This window comes from Ceratotherium simum, chromosome 28 (genome assembly GCF_057802395.1).
Source record: "Ceratotherium simum simum isolate JZ-2026a chromosome 28, ASM5780239v1, whole genome shotgun sequence".
Classification (NCBI taxonomy): domain Eukaryota; kingdom Metazoa; phylum Chordata; class Mammalia; order Perissodactyla; family Rhinocerotidae; genus Ceratotherium; species Ceratotherium simum.
This window is the reverse complement of record NC_141927.1, coordinates 22,906,410-22,924,856: the sequence shown is the minus strand read 5'-3', so window position 1 is coordinate 22,924,856 and position 18,447 is coordinate 22,906,410. Positions and strand designations below refer to the sequence as shown.

Sequence of the window (18,447 nt, the reverse complement as noted above, 5' to 3'; positions counted from 1 at the left end):
ATAGCTATTGTTATTTTTAATAATATTGTCCTTTAACTTTTATATTAGGTTTAAGTCATTAGCACACCACCATATTACAGTATTAGAGTATCCTGAATTTGCTATATACTTACCTTTAACAGTGTGTTTTATATTTTATATTTTTTGTGTTACTAATTAGTTCATTAATTTTAGCTTGAAGAATGCTTTTCAGCATTTGTTGTAGGGAAGGTCCAGTGGTGATGAATTCCCTCACCTTTTCTTTGTCTGGGGAAGTTTTTCTCTCTCCATTATTCCTGAAGGACAACTTTGCTATGTAAAGTATTGTTGGTTGGCCATTTTTTCTTAGTAGCATTTTCATTATACCATTCAACTCTCTCCTGGCCTGCACTATTTCTGCTGAGAAATACACTGATAACCTTAAGGGGGGTTCCTTTGTATGTGATGATTTTTTTTTCTTTTGCTGCTTTTAAAATTTTGTCTTTGATTTTAGGCAGTTTTATTATAATTTATCTTGAAGAAGATCATCTAGGGTTGAAATTTTACAGAAATGTCTGAGCTTCATGAACTTGAATTTCTAAATCTCTCTCCACATTTGGGAAGTTCTCATCCGTTTTTTTTTTTTAAGAAACTTTCTGCTCCTTTCTACCTCTCTTCTCTTTCTGGGACTCCAGTAATGTGCAGATTGTTTCTTTTCAAGGTATCCCATAGTATATCCCATAGTTCATGTAGGCTTTCTTCACTTTTTTTCATTCTTTTCTCTTTGTTCTCCTCTGACTGGATAATTTCAACTGATCTGTCTTTTACTTCACAAATTCTTTATTCTGATTAATCCAGTCTGCTGTTGATGTTCTCTGCCGCATTTTCATTTTATTCGTCATATTCTTCAGCTCCTGAATTTCTATTTGGTTCTTTTTTATGATTCCTATCTCTCTGTTAAACTTCTCATTTTGTTATTGCATTGGTTTTTCTATTTTGTTGAATTAAATTTGTGTGCTTCCCTGTAGCTAATGGAGCTTCATTAAAACAACTGTTTTGAGTTCTTTGTCAGGCAAATCACAGAACTCTGTTTCTTTGTTGGTTGGTTACTGGAAAATTATTTTTTTCCTTTAGTGATATCGTATTTCCTTGATTTTTCATGTTCCTTGAAGTTGAAGTCTTGCGTTGCTGTCTTCGTATTTGAAGTCTTTGCTGACTGGCTTCGGGAGAGAAATTTCCTCCTTTAGCCACGTTGGGGATTCTGAGGCTTTCTCAGATCTTTTCTGTGGGTATGCCTGCTCCACACTTCTTGTTCTTTCTGTGGAGGACTCTTAAGAGTGTATACATTCTCCATCCTGCAGAGCTAGGCTGGGTGCTGACAGCCTCCCTTTGCTCACTTTCTGTAGGGTGGTGCTGAATGTTCTAGGTTGTGTCCTTTGTCCTAGTCCTGCAGAGTCTGGCAGTTTCTGCGTGTGCCTAATAGTTTTCTCAAAGGCTCACCCTTGCCACCTTCAGGGTGTGCACAGGGAGCTGGCCACAGGGTGAGAGGATGTGTGGGTGAGGTACGCAGAGCACTGGGGCTGCCTGTGGGCCAGTTGGGGGGATCCACAGTTGAGGTGTCTCCAGCACCTTGTGGGCAGGCTTCCTGACGGATTCCACAAAGTGCTTGGTAGCATCTGCATCCTTTTGATGTATTTCATTTTCATCCCCGGCTGCTGTTCTCCCAGCTGCTCACCACCCACTGCTTGTGAGTTTATGACTCAGTTTTCTAGATGGAGTGAGAAAGAAGTGTGTCTCTTGGGCAGCGTCCCACACAGCTGGGGAAGCCAGGTGCTGGTTCATTCACTCTCACTCTTCCCTGTGGGAGATGTCATAGGAGGAGAAGTTCTCTCTTGGCACTGAGCTGTGCCGCGTTGGGGGCGGAGTTACCTAGGTAAATTGAAACTGTTCCTCTTACCTTCTTCAATGTGTCCATTGTCTCATTATTTTTTAATTCCAATGGTGTGCTGGAATTTCTCTACTGGACTGCTGGACTTCCACAAAGGTACTCTTGTCCATTGTTGATTGTCAAAATCAGTGTTTTTTGGGGAGAACGTGGTAGAAAACCCTTATTCTGCCATGATGATAATATCACTTTCACATGATCAAAACAAACTTCTTAAAAAAATTAAAGAATGCTCTGTGTCAATTTTATTACTTACATATAAAAAACAAGTTTCTTGGAAAAATATAAATAAAATTATGTCAGGAAGAAATATAAAATAGTAATAAAGTAACCATTAAATAAATTTAAACCTTTGCAAATCATCCTTTAAAAAGTCAATAAGCCCAGTAGTGTATAAGTCATTTTTTAGCAAATATTCATGAAGGAATTATCTCTCTTAGTCAGGCTTTTTCTTCAGAGAAGCGTAAAAGAGAAAACTGACTTCTTTTGTGAGGCTCTTGTATCCTTCAGATGTATCAAAGTGTTTTCTTGGAACACGGTTCTAGTTTAGTTCTGAAAATTTCCATTTTTCTCTTGGAAATTAAGAACATGATAAAGAACCTCTTCAAACAAAACTTCTGTCAAGTTCACTTCCAAATGACTGGAAGACAGAAAAAACTGACATACTTCAAAGTACCTGTAAATTTTGTTAACAACTCCTGAAACCAGCCCAGCCAGTATAAGATGCTGTCCTTGGTCATTGAGAGGAACAGGAAGTGCTAAATGGCCTAGTGTTAGTGGCAACTCTCAAAAATTGGCAGGAAATATTTGTTCCCCCAAAATGAGGACCCTGCCTTGCAAAGGAGCAGCTGTGACCTGGACCTGCTTCCATATGGAAGGATTACCTGGGGACGTGATAAAAGACAGCTCAGGCTATGCTGAGGCACCAAAGGTGGCAGAACTCAGAAAGTGTCGGCAAAGACAGACCCTCGTGAGGTGAGTGGCTTACCCCTGAAGTAGTGATTGTGTTTCTTGGTGGCAGTGACTCATGAAAAAATCAAGGAGAGGGAAGATTTAGTGTTAGAAGCCTGTCTGAACTTGGTTAGGTTCTGAGAGACAAAGGAGGTATGGCTACACAGAGGTGTCATATTTTAAGGAAATGGCCAGTTTCCGTAACAACAAAAATTGAACCACTGAGCTGTGAAATCTGCTCCCATCCCGAAGTAGTCTCTTGCTAATAGCCGGTTCAGGAAAAATGGACCCTATTCAAATATGAGCAACAAAGACAATATCAACAAAGGAGTTTGCACTGTTTCTGCACATATCTATTGCAAGAAAATAATTTGCAAATGAGAGCAACGTTTCCCTACAGATAAAGAAAACTTACCAAAGAAATGTTGCCACAAAGTTCAGCGAAATTCTAAAAGTCACCCTTAATACGGACAGCAAAATAGTTACAGCTACGAGTAAAGACCATAAGGCCAAATATGAGAATATAAGAAGAGATGGCCAGAAAATAGGAGTAGGTGACCTGGCATATGGCAAATCTTGGTTATGAACGTAGAATCAAAAATTTTTTAAAAAGTACTATCCACTAAATTCAGCTATGTATAAAATAGCAAAAGTCAGATTGTAGGAATGGTTGGTTCAGCATTAGGGGAAGTATAAATTTATTGAAAACCATCACCTTAATGGTTTAAAGGAGAAATATTATGTGACTGTCATTAGATGCCATAGAAATTAGTTAAAATTCATTATTCATGATTTTAAAGTTAGCAAACTATAAATACAAGTGAACTTTCTTAATTAGGTAAAGGGTATCTTAAAATCTTTAGCAAATATCTTACTTAGTAGTGATAATTTAAAATGATGTCTATTCACGAGCGGGTAAGTGTGCGTACTCCGCTGCGGCGGCCCGGGGTTCGCCAGTTCGGATCCCAGGCGCGCACTGACGCACGGCTTGGCAAGCCATGCTGTGGCGGTGTCCCATATAAAGTGGAGGAAGATGGGCATGGATGTTAGCCCAGGGCCAGTCTTCCTTAGCAAAAAGAGGAGGATTGGCAGATGTTAGCTCAGGGCTGATCCTCCTCACAAAAAACAAACAAAAAAAACAAAAAAAAAACCAAAAAAAAATAAAATGATGCCTACAATCATCTGCTATTCATCATTTTACTAGTGGTCTTAGTCAAAGCATAACAACAGAAAAAGAAATACAGAGAATAACAAAATGTGGAGGAAGAGACAGGTCATTATTTACTTATGATATGATTTGCCCATGATATGATTGTCCACATGGAAAATTCATCACAATTTATGGAAAACCAATAATAAAATTAATACTAGAGTTGGACACTTTTTCTGAATTCAAGGTCAATATCCAAAAATCATTAGGATTTTTATACAGTAGATAATTTAGATATATAATAGAAAATAAAATCTTTTTCACAATAGGAAGAAAAAACATATGGTACTTAACACAAATCTAACAAAAGATATTTAAGATATTTATAAATATAATATCAAAATAGAAATATATTTTATATATATATGTATATATTTACAGCTAATTGTCAGTTGTTCCTTTTGCTTTCCTGCAATAGCCCTTCATCCTTCCATTTTTATTTTCAGCAGAGAATCAGTGATCTTGATGACTGAGTTGGGTGTGATAGGACAAACTAAGTAACCCAGGCAAAGCACTCTGTAGCATCCATCTTCTGCAGTAATGGCTAGAGTCTAGAAATTCTAACAGAACCTCTGTGGCTTTCTGGTAGATAGAGAAAATATAAATTTAAAATTTGGGTTTTAAAGAGTAAGGAAGATAAGATATTTTAAGGAAAGTTTCTTAATATTATTTTCTCACTTTGGATAATTGAGTTAAAATAGATTGGTTAGTTATATTCTATTTAATGTAATTGGATACTATTGTGATCTCAAGCTCCTTCGTAGTTCAGTGTGAAAGTGTTTTGGGTTTTGTTCAGGCTAGTTTTCAAGTTGCTTTATTCCGTAAAGCTACCCTGGTTTCTTGGTAAAAATCTAGTACTTCTTTCTAGTGTTGTTGAAAAGTTAAAACGTATTTAGTATTTAAACATTACTATCATACCAAATCTTGTCACTGTTTCAGTCTACCAAAAAACTGATATAATCCTCTCTCTGAATTAAGCTCAAATGACATTAGCCTTCATTATTCTCCCTCCTCAAAAAGAGCCCCAGAATTATTGTTGTAAGCTAGAAATAATTGGTATTCTATTTGCTGAGTCTCTTCCTTCTTTGGGGTCTGATTTATATACTTATTCCTTAAAATAACTATGAAAAAAAATTTCTGTTATCCTCATTTTACAAACAAGGAAACTAAGATTCAGTGAATTCAACTTGGAGAAGCTCACACAGCTATAAGATGATTAACTGAGATTAGATCCCACCTGTGTCTGACTTCAAGGTCCGTGTTCTTTTCACAGTGCTCGGCTTCTCTAAATCTGGGCACATATCTCATATGTTGGATGTTTAACCCAGTGGATGCAGTGGGCCATTATAACTGCAAATAAACGCCTGAGAACATTTATATGCTGCATAAATGTTAAATACTTCAATGGATCAATTTTCTTGTACCCTCTGCCATCATGCAGATCTTTTTTTCTATTTTAAATCTTTGAAAGCTAATTAACTTGGCATAGCAGAAGATATTCTAACATTCACAAACACATACTTGAGAAGGAAATCTTGGCAGGTATGCCTGCTCCCCAATGGCAGCCTTTTAGAAGGCAATAACAGGCTGCAGAGAACAGACATGTTTTCAAACAATATGTTTTAAAACTCTACTCTGATGATAAAATGTTGAATTTAAAAAACTCCTCTTGAAACACTTTTCTGCATCTCTCTCTGTTTTTCTCATTAATATAGAGATATAAAAACTTGTGGTGTCTTTTCTTTGTCTTTTGATGGCTTATAGAAACTATTTAAAGCATTTAAATAATAAAGTCAATACAGTCATGCATCGCTTAATGACCGAGATTTGGTCTGAGAAATGCATGGTTAGGCCATTTCATCGTTGTGGGAAAATAATAAAGTGTACTTACACAAACCTAGTACACATCTAGGCTATATGGTACTAGTCCTCTGGGACCACCATTGTATATGTGGTTTGTCGTTGACCGAAATGTCATTATGCAGTGCATGACTGTATATAATTTGAATCTCCTTTACCATTTTCTACCTGATAGCCACCATTACCACCATCACCACCACCACTACCAAACTTGGTTCTTTGTTTATAAAGAAAGACTATTTTTAAGTGAAAAACTGGGTTTGTTCATTTTCAGTCTTTCTTATCCTATTCTTGAGATATCCTTGCAAAGTTAAGGCTATCCTAAATGCTGACCCATTTGTTCAGATTCTCAAATGTTTGTCTGTTTAAAACAACCAATATCCCATTTTCCTTTGAAAATGAGAATATATTTTTTTAGTAATTTTTGGCAAAATATTGTCATCTGATTTGTAGAAACTAATGAAAGCCTTGGATTACACAGTAAAAGAAATCTTCTAAAATAAAAATAGTAATTAATTATACAAGAGCAGACCGCTTCTGCAATACAAAAAATTGTATGCAAAAGGAGAATGATTAATGAGAAAAAGTTAGGTAAAGAATCTCTGTCCACATGCTCCCTACTTAGTAAAGAACAAGTCTCCCTACAATTAGCAGTTGTGTCTTTTTACCATTGAACCTATGCAAAAGTACCTCCCAAGAGATTACTTAGAGTTATGAGTCCTTAGTTCTGGGAAGACTGTATTCTATGGCTGGATATTTTTTTCTTTTTCATTATTGTATTCATATTATTGTATAAGACTAACAGGTAGGATGAGAATGAAGTTTATGCTGGGGAGAGGAAGCTATCCTAGTGCTTTAGGGTATAGGATAGAGACAGAAAGCTTGCAGTTTCCTGATGTAGAGGAAGATATGCAAATACTAAAACATATGTAGATATTAGAGCTTCTTGATTCTAAGTTAAAAAACAATATTTTTTGGTCTCATGCTTCCTAAGGGGAGAAAATGCTTGTTAACTCCTATCTATAGGTGCTGACGATTGTTTGTGGAGCTGGATATGCATTGGTTCTAGTTCTACGCCCCTCTGCCTTCCCACACCCCCTAAAGATTGAGGATAATGGACAATAGCATATACTTTACTGCTTTATGATGAGTTTAAAGTAGAATGGTTGAGTAAAATATTGAACTACACTAGTACATAACTTTAAGGAGTGTAGGATAGATATATAGTTTATGGTTTTCAGGAAGAAATGTTAACTTGGAATATCAAAATGAATTAAAATGTTATGTTTTGTAGCCCATAATCCAGATCTTTATGGCCACCTAAAGCTCTTCATAGATGACTGTTATTTCAAATCAGAAATATTAGTGTGGTGAATAGTAGTTACATTCATTTCAAACACAAAAACATCGTAAGAATCTGCAGTTAAAAACATGAAAGATAAACATCATTTACAAAATCTAATAACCCAAACCTTATTATCACAGTAAATCTCAGTAGGATAGAAGCTGTTTTCTGCCTTTTAACAGTGATGATCTGCATTGTAGGATGATACATATACGTTAATGTTTCTTCTGTCTCAAAGAAATTATATCAGTTTAATTATGTAAGTTTTGTGAAAAACTTAAAAGCTCGAGATTGATATGTTATTAGACAATTTTCACATCCATGAAAGGTTCTTTGCACATTGTAGTGTATCAGTGGAAATGTATTTCTTGTGACCGTTCAAAACTAGAGGCAGCTCTGACTTTAAATGGAGTGGAATGAACTCCTTTTTCTTCCAAATTTATTTGAATAAAATTATGTAACTTTTAATATTATACAGGTACTATCTCTGTGGTTTATTATTTTGTTCTTTTTGCAAGTGAGAACCAAATAATTGCTGATAATATTTTTTCCAATGAAGCAGCTGCTGGATGTAGATGACTCTAAACAGTTTTTTCTATCAGGCAATTGAGTCGTTTGGCCGTTTGAAGGTAGGTATGTCTGTTTGCAGATAGGTAATTTCTATATATAGCCAAATGTATATTTTTGTTTGTTAGGAGTTATGGCAACAATATAATGAAATGAATTAATACATTTCTAGGATATATTTTTCTTAATAAATTTACCTCTTAGTTTTCTGTAATGAGGACAGGCAATGGCCTCCATAACTCAAAGAACATTTTATTTTTTTTCTTATTTTTGCTTTTTTGATGAGGAACATTCTCTCTGAGCTAACATCTGTTGTCAATCTTCCTCATTTTTTGCTTGAGGAAGATTAGCCCTCATCTGTGCAGATCTTGTTCTATTTTATATGTGTGTCGCCACCACAGCATGGCAGATGAGTAGGTCTGCGCCGAGGATCCGAACCTGCGAACCCAGGCCGCTGAAGCATGGCGTGCCAGACTTAACCACTATGCCATGGGGCTGGCGCTCAAAGAATATTTTAAAACTTCTCCTACATGAATGGACCTGCCTGTTTTTGCTTTTGAATGTGGTTGCCTGAGTCTTTTGCTTATTATTAAGTCATAATTAAATAAGCTTCACTGTGAAGATCCAGTACGTGGAGTGACTGCCTAGCTTCTATACTCCCTGCCACTGCTAAGCTTCTTAATCCACGTCAATAGTGGTTATAAATAATATTTGTTGAAACAGTTATCCTCAATGTGTAATTCCTTTCCATGGAATTAAATATTTAGTCTTAAGACACTTTTCTTGGTAGCCAAAAGAACCATAAAGATATTTGCTACGTTTTTCTTACAAAGGCAGTATACAGATTGAGTGATACAAAATAATGATAGTTTTTCTGTATAATATCATAAATTTGCTAAAATAATTCACTTGTGAGTAGTAGAAGTGAATAGTGTATGAATTCCCTGATGTGGTTGTCTACTGTTACTCTGGTCATTTACACCACCTGTTTTTTGAGTCTATAAATAAGTTATTAAATTACTTATAATACAGTAACATTGTATTTTAAAGACATGGAATACACAAAGGATTGGTAAAATGTACTTAGAATATTTAGTCCTTTTCTGTGCAGTTAGTATTTAATTTTTTACTTTCACTAACAGTTTATTTAGTACTCAACTAATTAAAATATCTTAAAATTCTTGATCTTACTTAAATTTTGTTTTACAGAAGAAAACTGAAATTTTTTATTTTAAAAACTATATCCAACTGCACAGTGTAAATCTATGAAACAAATTTAAACCCAAAAGAGTTGAAAGCATGTAATGATTTTTTTTCTTTTTTAAATAAAATGTGAAACTACGTTTCCCCAAACTAAATCTCCTGTGAAACCTCATTACGTAGAACAGTTAAAAGCACAGTTACTGTAGTTGAAGTGTTGCATCAAACACATTGTTCCTCTGGAGAACTGTAGGGTCTGAGGAGCTCATTTTGAAAAACAAGCAAGGTAGATGCTTAGAGGAGGGCACCTTCGGGCCAGTGGAGTTCCTAGTTCAATACAGGGCTATGGAAACCTTAGGTGAGAGAAAGATACCATGTGGTTGTGTTCAGTTCAGTTTTTATTGAATGCCTGCCTGTTATATAAATGCTGGAAGTGAGTATTCTCGCACTAAGGTGAGGTAGGGATTTGTATCTGTTTTGTATCCATCCGTGATGCTTAGAATTGTGCCTGGTATGTAGAAAGTGCTCAATAAATATTTGTTGAATGAGTGGAAGTTAAATGGATGAATACAGTTAGGTTTAGGAAACTTACAAACTTGGTTGTTATTTTCACTGGCATTTATGGCATTGTAGGCCATGGCTGGGACTAGTACATATTTTTTTTTTGAGAAAACTTAACTTATTCACATTTCAGTCAATTTTAGAATAAAGATTCATGTTTCAGTAGATTCACCTTTTCTCTGTTTATTCACATTTATCCATTTATTGACCATTCAACAAGAGTTTGAAAGCTCATTATGTATGTACTAAGAACTGTGAAGAACCATATGGAAATAAAAAGATAGGACAAGGTAAAAAGACTAGGACATAGTCCCTGCTGTCAGGGACCTTACTTGTATAGTAAAGAAGGTAAGTCAGATATATACATCAGTAGAATACAAATGCTCTAACATATGTCCAAAATCTTGGTTTTCTAAGATGGTACTATTTTTATGACTCTCAAGGAAAATGCAAATGTAGAACCTATAATACTTTCCAAAGGGACTACCTTTAAAGGTGTTCTTTGATTATTAACTACAGCAAATATATGAGTAGTTTTTTTATTGTTGCAAAGCATTACTCTTCAGTTTCACTTTTGGCTTGAAGCCAATGCTCAAAAGAATAGTTTCCGATATTGTATGAAACTGTAGACACCTGAGTGTATTATTGATTGTACTTCATCATGCTAAGTTGTGTTTACATTCGGTGTTTCTTGTTCCATTTCAGCTTGTGATCAGTCTGCTTCAGTTTATGCTACAGTAGTTTCTTGGCTATTTTGGTATTAAAGAATTATAGGATGTGAAATTCTGAGACTTACAGATATTCTGACTTGTTAGATGAAGAGCCAACCAGAACATGGGTCTGTTGGCTATTCATCTGTTGTCGAATGTCAAATTAGATGGCTTCCAATTTAGTAAGTTGGTCACAGCTGCCTTCTCGAGTAACTTTACAAAGAGTAACTTTATTCATATTTTCATGGGGTGTTGAATATCACAAAAGTATCCTTCTCTGACAAGGTGAGTATTGTAGGATTATAAAACCAAAGGAATGAAAACCTTAATAAATTTATATGCCAGGTAAATACCTAAATTTGACTTTTGCTTTCAGATGAGATGAGTAGCTAGAGGCAGACTAGTCCTGTTTGGAATAATTTAAAAAGCCAGCTAAAATACATGAATCATCTGTTTGAGCAGTGGAGAGCTGCTGAGGCAATGAGAACTAAAGGGGCTTGGACTCTGGTAGAGAAAGAACCTAGGAGAACTCAGTTGGCTTCTGTAGCCACTTTTACCCTGGGGGCAGTTGTTGATGTGGGCAAGGGTTGACAATCCAGTGCAGCTTCCAGCAAAGGGCTGCTGTGGTGAAACAGAAAAATAAGCAGAGCTTTGGTAGAAACTTCATGAGTCTTAAGCACACTTAAGAAGTTTGCTGAGGGGGAATGGCTAAAAGCCCTAAGCAGAAAGTCTGAAAAGCAAAGTAGAGTATTTGGCAAGCTTGTGAATTAAAAATTACAATTTGAGACCCATCAGACTCTTATTTGAAAATTTTCAAAGTCTGAGATCAATCAGAGGTAGATTGAGCCTTATCAGGGTCATAACCTAGCCGTGACTCAGTCAGTATGTTCCCTGATTGAATTAAGGTGCTCACACATTGCTAATAAACTTGACAATCTCAAAGAAATTGGACTTTAAACCAATAAACTATCATAAGAAGAGAGATCATACTGTACTTCAATTTCTATTAAAGTAATTGAATCCATTATTAAAACTTTGACACAAAATGGTTAATTCTTCCAAACATTTAAGAATTAATGCTAATATTATGCCAACTCTTTCAGTGAATAGAAAAAGAGGAAATGCTTCCCAACTTATTTTTTGAAGCAAGAAGAACTGTGATTCTAAAATCTGACAGGGACATTTAAAAATAGAAAAATGATAGGCCAATCTCTTTCATGAATATAGATGCAATTATTCTAAACAAAATATTGGAAATTGCAGACAGTGATAAATAAAAACGATAATACAACATTATCAAGTGGAGTTTATTTCAATAATGCAAGGGTAGTTTAATATGTGAAAATTTATCAGTATCATTCTCTACACTAATAACTAAAGAAAAAAAAAATCTACTGATCATCTTACTTTACGCATATAAACACTTGATAGATTCAGTGCCCATTAGTGAATAAAAGAAAAAAGAAAACTAAATAGAAGAGAACTTCCTTAATCTGATAAAGAAACCTGCTGTAAACATCGTATTTCGTGACTTATTGAAAGCCCTCAGATGAGTAATAATACAAAATGTTTTTTCTTGAATATTGTGCTGGGGACCCTGAGCAGTACATTAGGGCAAATAAAATAAACAAAACAAAAAAAACAAAAACACCCACACCAGAAAAAATAAAGCCGACCTTATTGGCAGATGATTTGGTTGTTTACATTAAAAAAAGTTAGACTTAATGAGTAAATTCAGCAATGAATAAATATACAGTCAATGTACAAAAATCAAATATATTCTGCATACCATCAACACACGAAAAGAAAATGAAATTTAAAAACATTATCCATTAGCATAGCATCAAAAATACCCATGAGTCAATCTAACAAAAGATGTGAAACTGAAAACTACCAAACATTCAAAGAAATGTTTAAGAACACGTAAACAAATGGCAGATGTAACATGTTCATGGACTGGAAAACTCAACATTGTAATGATGTCCATTTTGGCCTTGGACAAATTCTCAGATTTTCTCGTGGAAATTGACAGGTTCTAAAATTTTTATGAAGATGAAAAGGGTAAAGAATAGAATAATCAAGATAATACCAAGAAAGGGAACAATACTGGGGAATTTACACTTACAGATATCAAGATTTATTACAGATATTTAATTAAGGCTTTGTGGTATTTATTTTATAAAAAGGCATATGGACCAGAATTGATAGTCCAGAAATAGACTCATGCTTATACAATATTTCTTGATTTATGACAAAAGTGACCTTGCGGTGCAGTGGGTAAGTATGGTATTTTCAATAAATGGTGCTGAGTCTATCCATATGGAAAAAAATACATTTCATCTCCTACCTACCATATACAGAAAAATCAATCCAACATGAATTGTTAATTTAAATGTGAAATGTAAACATTAACACTTTTAAAAGAAAACATAGGCATATATCTTCATGATTTCTGAATGTGCAAGTATTTCTTGAAACAGAACACAGTGGTAAACATAATAGAGGAAATAATTGCTAAACTGAACTACATTAAATTAAGAACTTCTATTTGCCAAGAGATACCGTTAAGAAAATGAAAAGGAACGCAAGCCACGGGTTCAGTAAAGATTATCTGCCATGCATATATTTAACAAAGGACTTGTATCCAGAAATAAAAAGAACTTTTACAAAATGATAAACAAAAGGCAGATAATTGAATTTTAAAAGAGAGGGAAGACTTGCTGGGCACTTTACCATAATGTCTGAATTTCACTAAACATATGAAAAGAGATTCAGCTTCATTAATCACCAGGAAAATGCAAAATAGAACTACAGTATGACTACCACACATCTACCAGAATAGCTAAAATGAACACACGCACACACGTGCACACAGATAGTACCAATTGTTGGTAAGGATGTGAATCCACCAGTACTTGCATACACTGCTGGTCGGCGTGTAAATTTGGTCTAACCTCCTGAGAAGTGCGTTTGGTTGTATTCACTAAAACTGAGTATACATATCTGTGATGCAGCATTTTCAAGAAAATGTCTTTACCCCTTCAGAGGGTTATGCCGGTAATGATTGGGAAGGAGGCGCAAGAGGACTCCTATTTTTCTAATAGTATTCCGTTTCTTGATCTCAGTGCTGGTTTACAAGGGTGTGTTCAAGTTTTAAAAATGCATTGAGCCTGCTTGTGAATCATGTATTTTGTTATATGAATATTTTAGTTAAATACAAAAATAAAATTGTAGTTAAATTAATTGCAAAAATTAAAAATTTCAGACTAACGAAAGCAATGAAGTGGAAGACATTTTAGTTGTTAAAATCAAAAAAGGAAGTATCAATTATACTTATTTAGAGAAAGAGATTTTATAAACCTGGGCTATTTTGCATTTTATAAGTATATGTTTATTCAGGGTTTTGTTGTGTCTTGTGAAAAATGCCGCCTCTATGTAATTATAAATACTGTAAATAAATACATGTCACTGCTTCAGATGACTCAGCAGAGTATACATGTTTAAGCCTGTTTTTGTTTTACTGAACCATTTCTTGGAATCTTGAATAAATCATGTATTAAGACGAATTTTTTTAAAACTTACATAACAAACCGTAGGTAGTATGGCTATTGCTATTTAATTTAACCTCTCATTTTTTTTTTTTCTTTTTGTGGGGAAGATCAGCCCTGAGCTAACATCCATGCCAGTCCTCCTCTTTTTGCTGAGGAAGACTAGCCCTGTGCTAACATCTGTGCCCATCTTCCTCCACTTTATGTGGGACGCTGCCACAGCATGGCCTGACAAGCAGTGCCTGGGTGCGTGCCTGGGATCCGAACCCGGGCCACCAGCAGCAGAGTGCGTGCACTTAACCACTACGCCACGGGGCCGGCCCTAACCTCTCATTTTTTAAGAGAATTTGAACATTTTCTCTTATGTGTTGGTAAAATTTGTAATATAGAAATATATTAATGCATTAAATCACAAGACCTAGTGTGAATCTAATAACTACCATAATTTTGAAGTAGTTATGAGTATAAACAGTATTTTGAGATATCAACTAACTTGTAATATGAAAATGTTATAGTATGAAAATATCTGTATTTCCCTCATTGATAAAAATCACAGGTACTACTAAACCTATTGTGATCTATCACACATATTTTGTAGTTGAAGGAAATTATATATTTTACTTACAAGATAGTGAAAATGAAGATTTGTTTTTATCCTGTTTAAGTACACAGACCTCCTTCCCCCACTGCATGCTGTGCATGGGCCCTTTGGGGGTCTGTGTACTGCTGTAGGATTTGAACTGTTTCTACTCTTGTCTAAGACACACCCCCTACTTTCCTACTAAATCTTATTCAGTGACAGTGCTCGAACAATTCTCCGCTTTTTCAGCGTCATCATAATTTTTTCTTGTGTTACTGAATCATTCTCATTAGCAATACAAACATCCCCTTATTTATCCTAAAAGGCTATAAAACTATTTTTCCCTCTAGATGTCATTCTATTTAAGTGATCGTCTTTATAGCAGACCTCCTTGAAACAGTTTTCTATATCGTTCCGTTCTTTTCACATAAGGCTTTTTGACCCGTTGAAAATGCTTTTGTCGGGCACAAATATTTTCCAGGGAACTAAATTCAATTTTTAGTTATAGATCTTCATATTAGTGATCTCTTATCAGTGTTGACACAACTGATCTCTTCATTCTGCATCACTTTCTTGTCTTCTGATAGGCCACACTTGCGATTTTCCTTACTTCTCTGGCTGCTCCTTCTTAATCATATTTGCTTATTCATTTTTATCTACTACACTTGTTTCAGAGTGGGCAGAGAGTTCAGTTCTTGGTCACCTTCTCTTCTTTATCTACATTTGGTTCCTTACTGATTTCATCCAGTTTTAAAGCTTTAAAGACTGTCTAACCATTATCGACTCCCAAATTTTATCTTGGGGCCAGATCTTCCCCAACTTGCTCATACCGCATCTCCACCTGGAAGTCTGTCAGGTGTCTCAAAATGGACAGGTACAAAACAAACTCCTGGTCTCAGTCCCCAAACCTAGTTCTCCCATAGTCTTTGACGTCTTAGTTAATAGCCAATTTATTTTTTTGGTTGTACAGGTCAGAAACCTTGTAGTCTTCCTTTACCACTTTTTTCTCTCACGTCCCACATCTAATTCTTCAGAAAATCCTGTTGGCTCTTTTTCGAAATATGTCCAGATTCCAAATATCTCTCACCATACCTTCTACCTTTATTTAAATCTAATTATTTCTTAATCCACTTATTGCAGTAGCCTTTTAACTGTATCCTAGCTTCCACCTTACAGTTAATTTTCAAAATTTCAACCCATGTGGCTCTGGGATCTGGCCCTGCTTACTTCACCTATCTTATCAATTTCTGTTCTCCTCATTAACTGTCCTTTAGTCCTCTTGGGTTCTTTACTCCTTCTAGAATATGCTAGTCATTCTCCTTCAGTAGAGTCTGTTTCACTGGCTATTTGCTTTGCTTGGAACACTGTTTTCCAAGATACTTACATGGCTTGCTCTCTTTCAGATTTCTGCTCAAATACCACGTTCTTGGAGAGGCTCCTCCTGACTGTTCTAATGAATATTGCAATCCCCTGTCCCATGACTTCCTTTCCACCTTCCCTGCTTTTACTTTTCTTCAAAGCATTTATCATTGTCTATCATATAGTTTAATTTTTTATTTTTTATTGTCTATTTCCTCCCTGTAGAATGTAAACTCCACAGACTGTTTCCCTCTCATGTTTTTGTTCATTGCTTTATTGCCAGCTTCTAAAACAGTTCTTGAGCATATAGTAGGCTCTCAGTAAATGAATGTTAAATGAATGAATGAGAAATACCCACTTATTTTTTATAATGCGGGGTGCATGTCACTTATTTAGGATTTCTACCTGAGGGCAGGGGCCATCTTTATCTTATTCACTATTATGTCCCTAGTGTCTAAAATACTTGGTATACTCAGGAAATAACTGTCAAATGAATAAAATAAAGTGGAAGGGCTTCATGGAGACCATACATAGACCATGAGTTAACCCTTGAATAGGATAGAGAGGTTGACTGAGTAGGAGTAGCATTAACAAGATGTAGATGTAGGCATTGCCTCATGCATCTGGGGGGTAGCAAGAAGAGCGACCCGGATGGAACATACAGTGCCAATTAAGGAATGGTGGGGCATGATGCTACTTCAGAGTGTGGGACCAAATTGTGGAGGGCTTTGGAATGATGATAAATAATATTTGAGTTCACATTGTATATCATGCATGGTTTAAAATGGGCTATATGGACTGACTGACTTAAAACTTCCATAGCTTAGAAGGGTTGATGCCAATATTATCCTACCATTATAGATAAGAAACTGAGGCCCCAAATGATGAACTTCTCCAAGGTGGCACAGGTGTTGAAGACAGGCCTGAAACGCCAGTGTTCTAATTTAAGAGCCTCTGTTCTTAACTACTATGATATACTGCTGGGCAGAGTACTTTTTTTTTTTTTGGTGAGGAGATCAGCCCTGTGCTAACATCTGCCGATCTTCCTCTTTTTTTGCTGAGGAAGACTGGCCCTGGGCTAACATCCGTGCCCATCTTCTTCCACTTTATATGGGACGCCGCCACAGCATGGCTTGCCAAGCGGTGCGTCAGTGCGCGCCCGGGATCCGAACCGGCGAACCCGGGCCGCAGCAGCGGAGCGCGCGCACCTAACCGCTTGCACTATGGGGCTGGCCCCCTGGGCAGAGTACTTTAAACATACCAGTGGTAGACCTTAAGAGTGTTGAAGGTTTTTGGATGGCTACTATTATTTTTTAAATATTTTAGTCTGTTAAGTATTTTAGTATCTCAAATGAATAGCCAAAAGAAAAAAAAAAAGTGAGACTCTTCAGGTTGTTTTATATTTGATCTTTCCCCAGCGTTTGACAGTTTTTGAACACCACACCCTTCCTTTCAAATTTCTGTCCTTGGTTTCCATTAGAATGTATCTACTTTCTTTGTTTTCTTCCTCTCTGACTTCTGTGTCCAGGTTCCTTTGCAGGCTTCTGGTTATGAATCAGCCTACAAGTGTTCCCCAGGGTTCTTTCCTAGGCCTGTAGGCTTTCTTGTCTTCCCACCCCATCTACTCTGCTTGAGCAATTTCATCTGTTCCCATGACTTCAGTAACCAGCTATGTGCGGACAATTCCCAGATCTGTGGTTTTTCCCTAGACCTCTGTCATTAGATCATATATGCAAATGTCTCATAGAAGTCTCGCCACCCAAAGATGTTTTGAAATGGATGTTTTGAAAGCACATTAGAGTCAACCCATTTGAAACTCAACTCCAAATCTTTGTGACCTGCTTCCCTTTCACCCTCACATACTTCTGGCCCTACTCTGTATCTCACTGAGTGGCACCACAGACTACCTGTTGCTCAAATCGGAACCCAGAAACCCAGAGGGTAATTTTGACTATTTTCTTTTGCATCAATCAATCACCAATGTCAGTTGACTCCACCTCTTCAGTATTTCTCATATATGTCTACTTCTCTCAGTTCTTATCACTACCATGGAATTAGCCACTGTAGTCTTTCATGTGTATTTATGCATCAGCCTCCAAACTGATTTCTATTCAAGTTTTACTTTTCTCCATACTGTGGCTACTGTCATGTTTCTAGAATACAAACTAGATCATGTATTTTTTCTATCGTAGTTGGAAATAGAAATATCAATGGAAGAGTAAAAGGCAGAGAAGGAATGGGCAGACAAGTAAAAGCAAAACAAGAAATACACACAGTAGTGGCAGTGTCAATTTAGTGATTACAAGGGTTAGGTTCCAAAAAGTAGAACTCTGGTATTATTGGGTGTCTACTCAAAACAAAAAGGTCATTGTTTATACTGTAAATGTATTTATTCACTAGATATCTCTTTTCCTGGATTTTAAAATATACTGTACCTGAAACACTGTTTATATTATGTCTACAACATAATCAGGTTTAATGTACTCTCTAAATCACTGACATGATACTCCTGTGAATTAGATATACAATTTATTTTTCTCACATAACAATTTCACATTTTTAAATTATTTTTTTAGATGGTACATAATTCTCTGTGCTGACTCTGGGCCTGATATTCTAGTGTATCTTCTAAGTTTAAAGTGCAAATATTTGG

General features: G+C 35.9%; 1 protein-coding gene across 6 annotated transcripts in view; it reads left to right on the top strand.

The window, feature by feature from the left end:
* TUSC3 (tumor suppressor candidate 3) overlaps positions 1–18,447 on the top strand; it is a 255,626-nt gene that overhangs the window by 138,065 nt on the left and 99,114 nt on the right. The gene's annotated exons all lie outside the window — the stretch shown is intronic.